Source organism: Pleurodeles waltl, chromosome 7, assembly GCF_031143425.1.
Source record: "Pleurodeles waltl isolate 20211129_DDA chromosome 7, aPleWal1.hap1.20221129, whole genome shotgun sequence".
Classification (NCBI taxonomy): domain Eukaryota; kingdom Metazoa; phylum Chordata; class Amphibia; order Caudata; family Salamandridae; genus Pleurodeles; species Pleurodeles waltl.
In genome coordinates this window covers 267,221,183-267,230,531 of record NC_090446.1, presented here as the reverse complement: position 1 = coordinate 267,230,531, position 9,349 = coordinate 267,221,183, and the positions used below count along the sequence as shown (strand labels likewise).

At 38.6% G+C, this 9,349-nt stretch overlaps 1 long non-coding RNA gene across 2 annotated transcripts in view; it reads right to left on the bottom strand.

Annotated features, from left to right (window-relative positions):
* Positions 1-3,246: 3,246 nt before the first annotated feature.
* The window catches only part of LOC138304002 (uncharacterized), a 238,677-nt gene continuing 232,574 nt past the window's right edge, over positions 3,247-9,349 (bottom strand). For both annotated transcript variants that reach the window (XR_011205482.1, XR_011205480.1), the window contains one exon: positions 3,247-7,494. This is a non-coding gene — a long non-coding RNA (uncharacterized lncRNA). The remainder of the gene's footprint in view (positions 7,495-9,349) is intronic.

The window sequence follows — 9,349 nt, the reverse complement described above, 5'->3', positions numbered from 1 at the left end:
CAATTAACAATATAGAAGACATACTCGGGAAAGTAGTAGGGGAGGTCAGAGTCAAGAGAGACTGCAATGATCATTCATGAAAGTTAAGATTCGAGAGACACATCATACATCATTTTCAATTGGAGGTGTCAGAGAAGTACCTAATAGATAAAAGACATCACATAGAACAAGCAAAGCTTTAAAAAGCAACCCCACCCACTTGATATCATGATGTTAGCAGTTGAGTAGAGGTCCCGGTGTCTGTCAATCCACAAAGATAACAAGGGTTAGTGATCTGTTTTTACGATGAATTCTCTACCCCACAAATATGTTTTGAAGTGTTCAATGGTCTATGTAGATCATCTGACTTTGGAACAAGAAAGAGGTCTTGATGCGAAAGCCACAATAGTCTGTTCCTTGGTGTCTCTGATTAAGCATGGCACCTAACCCTTCAGAAATTGCATCAGCATACCAATAACAACAAACATTTTAGTTAAAAGGGGTTAGTGGTTAGTGGTAAAGCCTTTACAATTGACTCCTTGAGTTTACAAAATGGTTCTTGATGTTCCAAAGACCAATTTCATTTGATACCCTTATTTAGTAAGTTTCTTACTGGTAATGCTTTGCGAGAAAATGTATTTACAAATCTAGAATAGAATTCACACAACCCAAGGTAAGACCTCAATTGATCCTTTTCCTTTAGTGAGGTTAGTTTTTCAATAGCCTGAATCAAGCTTAATTTTGGCGTAATTCCCTTTCATTAAATTAAATGTCCTTAATAATTAACTTCGTGTGAGAAACTTGAATTTCTACATTTGTAATGTCATATCTCTTTCCTGTAATAATTGTAACACCTTTGACAATCGTAAACTGGGTAATCCTATGGTGATGGCAAAGCTCGAATGCTGGGAATGCATCTATGTCTTTGAAAAGGGAAAACATAAGTCTTTGAAACATGGATGCCGCTGATGCTAAACCAAAGAGCATCCAAACATGACTAAAGGCTTCATTAGGTGTAATAAACGTGGTGAAGTGTCTACAACTCCCCACTACTCAATTTGGTGGTATGCAGACTTACGATCTAAGGATGTAAAGAATTTTGCACCTTCCAGTTGTGCCAATTACTCGGCTATTTTAAGGAGGGGGCAAAAATCAACACTGATTTGTTTATTTAAAGACCTTAAGTCTGCACACAGCTTAAGAGAGCCAGTTTCTTCTTAACCAAAACTATAGGAAATACCAATTCAGATGATTTAACAGGTTCAATTACCCTTTCCTCTGGTAATTGTTTTAATAGGGTAGTAAGGTCCTTTCTTATTGAGAGTTTGTCCCTGTGTTTGTGTCTAACAGGAGATGCTCCTACTTTAAGTTTTATTTCATGCGATAACCCTTTGACCGTGCCCAGTTCATTCCTGTGTACATCTTTGTATTGAGAAAAAAAAAATCAATTCTTTGGACAATAGTCATGAAGTACATAGGAACATCTGATGATGGATCCAAAACAAGTCAGAGGTTCCCATGATAACTGTATCCTAGAACATGATGACCATTTTTACCAATGTATTTTTTCCCTAAAATGGTGTCAGACATATATGAAATAGAAGCCACCACATAATCTAATATGTTAATTACAGATTGCCCATAACTGTAAGCTTTGATATCATTATTCTCCATGTTTCGGGAGCTTCAATTGTTTCTAAACAAAATCCTCATAAATTAAAGAAAATTTAGATCCTGAATCTACCAACATGGTAGTTTTGACATCATCAATATAAATCTCACAATTTGGTGACTTTCAAGGGTCTCCTTTAATAGAAGAGCACAATAGCTCATTATGACCGTTCTTCTCATAATCAATAGTGAGAATTTGATTTTCATCATCTTGGATATCATGACCATAGTCAGATTTGTTATCAAGTATGGAGTTGACACTTCGTTGTGACTTGCAAAAAGGAGAAAAATGTCCCATTTTCCACATTTGAAGCATTCTTTAGATAGCGCTGGACAGGATGACTTGTTAGAATGATCTCAGATCCACATTTGGTGCATTTTGTCTTGATGCTGCTGTTTTTATAACTTCCTTTATTGAATATGTTTTAGTTAACACTGCAGACCAACAAAACTTTAATGTGATTATCCTTTTCATTATTAAGCATTTTGCATGAGCATTCTGATCTTTTGATGCCCTTTGCCACTTCAACTACCTCTGCTAATTTCAGATTTTATATCTTCCCAAATTGTTCTTGGATGTTTGTGTTTAAGCAGCGTATAGTCACCTGATCTCTGATATATTTATCAGCAATAATATCAAACTCACATATTGCTACGGAGACCAGCAACATAACTCTCAATAGGTTCATTTGGTATTTGATGTCACGAATAAAAATTAAAGCACTCCATCACCACATTGGGTTCAACAGTAAAATGCGTTTTTAATTTGCCCAGAGCTTCACTGTGCTCATCGTACTCTTTTACGTTAGTAGGAGCTTGAAGTTGAGGCAAATGGTCAAAGATTTCCTGTGCCTCAGTAAGAATAGAATTTAAAAGTGAACCTTTTTTTGTTAGGCAGAAAATGAATTAGCATCTATGGCTACCATAGACTTATTGAATAAACCAAACCACTTACACCATTTCATTGGTATATCTCCTGGATTTTAAAGAAGAGGAGGTGGTGGGTTTTAATACTGCTGTATAATGATAATGGTAAATGCCAGAGCATAGAATCCAGGATGAAGAATGTCAGAAATGAGCTATACAATGAAAAACATCGAAATTATGGCACCTTAAGAAGTAGACTATATTAATAAAGCTAAACGCTTTGTAGCAAGCGTAATAGCAAAGCGCGAGTGAAAAAAAAAAACGGTCAAACGATGTGAATAGTATGTGTAAAACCTTGAACAAGGATAATCCAATATGACGGAATATAGTTGACATGAGTACTGGGTGGTTAAAGGTGCATGGTGCATTGCAGTCTAGGAGAAAGTGTGTCACAGGAAGGCGTGGGCGCAATGTGACTCGAAAACTCTGACTGGAGTAGTTACTGCACAGTAAAATGTATGTAATTCCTCACCACACCCGCAGAAGAGACATCGTTACAGGCAAGCCGCTGAGGTTACTGGTGAAGCTTTTAATAGGAATACGCGTTTCCTGAAATGAAGGAGCTTCGGTTCCGAGACACAGCTCTGGCAGAAAAGCTTCTGGCTCGAAGGTGAAATACTCAGCTAGGGACTACTCCCTCATCACCAATTTGATGTGAGGAGGGCTGGCAGCAGGTAAGATGCAGCACAACTTTATTCTATGAAAGTGTGGCATCATGGGTTGGAATGTGGAATGTGGGACGGGGCTTGGAGAGCGGAGGTGGAGTGTTGGGGTGGCAGTTGGCGGTCGGCATTCTTAGCTACCGAATAAAGAAGTTAACGAAGATCCACCATGTTGTTACTATTTCTACAGGAAGATCCCCAGTGCAGCTATTTAAGGCAGTGGAAAATGACTAAATGCCAAGGTAATAGAACACAAACATTCTCTTTGGAACATAGAACACATAGCAGGAGAGGAACAGTTTGTGTGGCTCAGAAAAACATGACTAAATAAAACATAATAACGAAAATGAAAGGTAACACCTACAACATACTCCAGATCCTTGCATTTTGATTCTTTACAACAATTAGAATCCCAATTTGGCCAGGAGGTCGGGAGGTCTTTCTTTTTGCTATTAGTGGCGGGAGCTGTATTTCTGATAATTCCATCCCCTTATTAACATATTTATTTAAGATACACAGTGGGTAGTCTTGACCTGCTTGATGAAACTTGAGAAATGTTTCCCAGATGTATAACAAAATATCATAAATCATTGCTGGCCTGCAAGATTCCGTCCCCATTAAGTACCAGCATTTTTTTGATTATTTTGTTGCTTACTCAATATTTTCCCCTTTATTGTCTTCCTCTAGGTCGCTCCTTGATTGTGTTTGATTATGATATACTATGTGGAAAGGTGCGTAAATGTGTCAAGTATCTCCTCTATTTCTGCATTCTAATTGGTATTTTATTGGGTTGCCTAAAAAGCTGCTTGCATCAAGATTGTAAATTAGTTCTACTATCTTGTGAAGACAGATGGGTGATGATATTTTTTGTAATTTTATCCCACATTTCTCTCCATGAGCCATTCTTTCCATCAAAATTACTGAGTTTGTTCAATGCTTCTCCAAGCATTGGATTTGTCATGAGGGAAGCAGTAACTTTATATTCCACACTATATTATCTCTAAAGCCTTTGGTGAGACTGCCATTAAATACAGTGTCTATAAATGAGGGAGAGTATTGTAGAGTTTTTGCTTGTGGATTATGGTTGTTTTCCCCCTTGAAATAACTATACAATATTTACATACGTAGAATTATGAGTAACGAATCAGAGTAAAATCAATTGTATTTGACAAGACAAATGCATTTCTTGCGGACTGGTTATTCGGAAAATGACCATTGAGACAATGGAGCACCAAATTCGCAATGAAGGTTTTCAGTAGTAGCTCCATGTTTTTCTTTGAAACATCACCAGAGGAGATAAGCTTGATTAGGTGCTTTGTTATTCAAGTTTAGTTGGGAGAATGATTTGAGAGTCTTCATTAAAATCCCAAGTAACGACAGGAGAAATCTCTGCACTGCTTAGTTAGATGTTCTAGTTCATCCATTTTTATGTGAAATTTATAACGTCTCTCCTTGAGAAAAGTAAGTAGATGTAAAACTGTTCCTTTCTGGAGTTGATTACCTTTACAGACAGAATTTGGTTGGAGTTGAGATCTCATTGTAGATAAATTGGTTATGGGTGTTAATTAAGTAGACCTCCAGATAGATGGTCTAATGTAGTCTTAACTGTTTTTTTCTCAAACGTTATTAGGTTGGTAAGAAAGAAGGAATCGTTTTCCAAGGACTATTGCAGACAAATCATCTGAAAACTGTTCAGAAAAGAGTGTAGAATGTATTTTGGGCTTTTCAGGTGGCTAGTGATAGCGTGTCTGACCTTATTAAGTAAACTTGCAAGGGGACGCAAATAGGTCGATGAACCTTTTGACTCGCAATTAAGATGTTCTTAACATAGCTCCGGTACATGCACATCAATAATCAACAACCATTACACAATATCAATAATCAACAAATATCAATAATATCAATAATCAATGGAGTCAGTAATTGTCACACACCATGACCTTTCAGTCATGTATAAGCACACCTTTAGTAAAAGTTATAATATTTCTTTCCCTATATTACCAATCCCTTCATACTTTTGTTTCCCTTTTGAATTTTCCCCGTACAATTTTTCCCTTTTCTTTTCTTCCCTCCTCTGATTATTCTTTGACCTCTTCAATTTAATCCCTTTGTATAATTTACACAATCCCCACTTTCCAATTAGATAAATCATTATAATTAATATCCTTTGCAAGATTTTTAATAGTATCCCATTCCAAATATTGCTAAGCTAATTTCCCACTGAAGCAAATCCCTTGCCAACCCTTTCCCAAACACCTGGTCCTTTCAATTCTTTCAAATCAGCGCTTTCATTAGACAGATTAGTAATTAAGCCTCTATTTCTCTACTATCATCAGGAATATACGAACAACAATGCCTAGAAAGCCTCATACTGCATACTCTACCATCCTTCGCTAAAAGAATGTCTAAAGCAAGAGAATTCTGAAAGTTTCCCAATGTGTTGTGCATCTAAAGCTAATATCCCTTGCGTTTTAATTGCACTATAAGCATATTCATTCCTGTATGTCCTTTTCTTTAAGCCTTTTTCTAACTTCTCATTCAATGGTTTTATCCTTTTATCTGTGTGATCTAAGAAGCTTTTCTCTAAATGAGTAAGCAAGCATGTCAGATTATTCCTGTGCACGGAAAGTGTGCCAAACATCAATGTAGGTTCAAAGAAACCTCTATTACTATGTCATTATCTGTAGCTATTCTACTCCAATACCTAATTATAGGCACAAACGAAAACATCATATCATAGTTTGAGTAAGAGTACTGAATGTATTCCTGATTCTAAAATCTTGTTAATAGTAGACTACAACGTATTCCATCAGTTAAAGGCAAGCTATGATATGGAACTCCTTCCTCAACTGATGAAGGAATCTGCATACACACAACACAATTCCTCGCATCGTCTCAACATACTCACTCAATAAGCGATAGAAGACATTAGAAGAGAGTTCTCCTTGCGCATTAGTATCCCCATGCAAATATTTCTCATCTAAGCTAAACTTCTCTATTGCCGTTAGTGCAGTAGTCATCTCAAAAGCAGAAGTATGGTTTGCTTCACTCTTATCAAAGACCGACATACCCACAATCAACATCACAAACAATGTCCCACATATAATCGCCAAACCAATACTTATGTATTTACAGTGCCTAGAATCTTTACCCTGCTGGCTAATGTTACTCATGATCTGTAAAGATTCAGAAAGCAGAAGAAAATTTGGAAAAACTGCAGCAAAGATCAAAAACAAACAGCTCTTCTTTCAGTCGTTATTTACAGCTTTCAGCCTCACTTCCAGGATCCCTTGTCAAAATCGGTAAGCAGCTTGTCAAAGTCAGGTTTCAAAAGTCAAATCAGGTTATCAATGTCTCTTCTGGTTACTTTCGACAGTCCCTTTTTCAAAAAATGTTCTCAGATTGTTTCTACAGTTCAGTTCATCAGCTTCCTTCAAGTGCCAAACTACTGACCCAGAATGTCTCTATCAAAACAAAAAGACAAAAACTCTTGCTGCCACTCACTTGTAGTTGCATACGCACATTCAGGACCTGCATATCTTCGACTTGCTATTCTCTTTCTTTTTAACTTTCAATCACCATTCAATTCTCCTTCACTTAGATCTTCTCTCCTTGTCGTATCTAATTCATCCTCGATTGTTTCCTCAACAACCACTTCCTTTTTCCTTTCTAATTGCAGCTCCGGCCAGTGGACTTTTTGTCAGTGTTCTTTTCAGAGTCAAACTCAAACCTTCTCCCTGTTCTGTGGTTTTTTCTCTTAACAGACCTGCAGTCGGTTCAGGAGGCAATTGCTCTGTTTGTTTCTCGATTGTCTGCTTCTGGGAAAGCCCCCCTCTGACTAGGCTCTCCTGCTGCCTCAATTGAGATGGGCTCTCCGTCACCTTCCTAGAGGTCTTCTCCTTCGTCTCTCACAGGAGTGATTGAACCATCCTCAACTGGTTCAGACCTGGTCACAGTTCATCTTTGTTCTCTTTCCGGCCCTAAGACTTGTTTCACTGTTAGCTGGTTCTCTCAACAACTCTTCTTCCTCATGATCCAGTGGACATGCCACTTTCTTTGTGTGGCTTGCATGAATCCAGTTCAGGATTCCAGCACACTTCACAGCTGTGGTAGTTTTCAGAACTACCTAATACCGTCCCTTCCAACAAGGCTCCAAACACGTTTTCCTCACGTGTTTCCGGACCACAACCCAGTCTCCAGCTCTCAGATTGTGCCCTGGGTCATGGATTGGTGGCAGTGTGGTGGCTTCCACCTGCTGAGAGAAAGAGACGACCCACATCAGCCAGACCTTTGCAGTAGCCGAACAACATATCATCTGTAATGTTGACAAGTGCATTTGCAGGCACCGCTGGCAACCTAATGGCTCGGCCCATAAGGATTTCATGCAGCGACAATCCTGTCTTCCTGTCAGATACATTTCTCATTGACATCAACACTAATGGCAATGCATCCGGCCATTTCAAATTCGTGGACGCACACATCTTTGCAACTCTTGACTTCAAGGTACAATTCATCTATTTCACTAGTCCTGATGCTTCAGGGCCGTAACTACAAGGCAACTTCTGCTCAATGTTCAATGCTGCACACAGTAATTTAATTACTTCATTGTTGAAGTGACTTACCCTATCTGATTCTAAAGAGATTGGAAACCCAATACGCGGTGTCAGTTCCCAAAGCAGTAGTTTTGCTACTATGAGACTATCATTTCTTTGTGTAGCATAATCTTCAATCCAGTTACTAAAGATACAAACAATTACCAGCACATATCTTAAACCTCCACACACAGACATCTCAATAAAATCCATCTGCATTCTGCTGAATAGACCTTCTGCTCTTCCAATGTGGCTCAAATTTACCACTGTCCCTTTCCCCGCATTCAACTGTTGGCAAATGACACAACAATGGCAAATTGCTTCAGAAACCTGTCTAAACTTTGGGTTAAACCAATCATGTTTGAACAATTGAATCATTGCATCCCTCCCAATATGTGCTTGACTATGATAGTACCTCGCCATTTGAGACATCAGACTATTTGGCAAAACCAATTGACCCTCTTCTAAAACCCACAATTCATCTTGTCTTTGCACACATTTCATTTTGCCCCATGAACGTTTTTCCTCCCTTTCAGCATTATTTTGTAACATTTTCAATTCCTCCAAGGTGTCATTTACTTTCAATGTGTAGCTTGTACAGGTTTCATCTTCTTCAGATAACAATGCCCACTTGTCTTTGAATGATATGCAGTTCAATGCACAAAACCTTGCGACTTAATCCGCACATCCATTTCCCAACGATACAAAGTCCTGCGACTTCTGATGTGCACTGCATTTCACCATGGCAATCTTTTCAGGCATTTGAATAGCATGTAACAATTCATTAATTCTCTCACCACTTCTCACTGGTGAACCAGAAGAGGTCATGAAACCTCTCTGTGACCACAACTGGCCAAAATCATGGACTATTCCAAATCCATACTGGCTATCCGATATATATTGTAACTTTCAGCTGAGCAGAAACATGGTCTAGTAAGGGCTACCAGTTCCCCTACTTGAGCAGAATACACTCCTCGAAGCCAAGAAGCTTCCAAAATACCAGTAATTGTGCACACAGCATATCCTGCTCTCAGTGTCTCTGCATTGTCTCTCAAACAAGAAAAAAATGATAATTTGGTAATTTTCTTCCAATTGGGTGTCTCCAATGGCAGGTCTCGGTTTTGTGCACACGTCAGTTTCTCCAAGGCAATCATGATCAACGTCTTCCACTTGTTCAATTTCAATATTTTCATTTAGGAGTGAGGTTGCCAGGTTCAGCACTGTACATCTTTTCGATGACACATTTGGAGACCCTAGAATACTCGTTTCGTAACTGGTCAACCTCGCACCAGTCAAATATTGGGGTTTTGACTTTGTAAGTATAATCTCAATAGAGTGAGGGACCATCACAGTCTGGGGATGTCCCATCACAGTGCCTTCACACTGTTTAAGACCTTGACCAACTGCTGCAACTGCACGCAAACAACCGAATAAGGCTGCTGTAACTTGGTCCAAAGTAGCTAAAAAATATGCTACTGGGCGGTTCACACCTCCATGGACCTGTGTCAAGAGAGACAA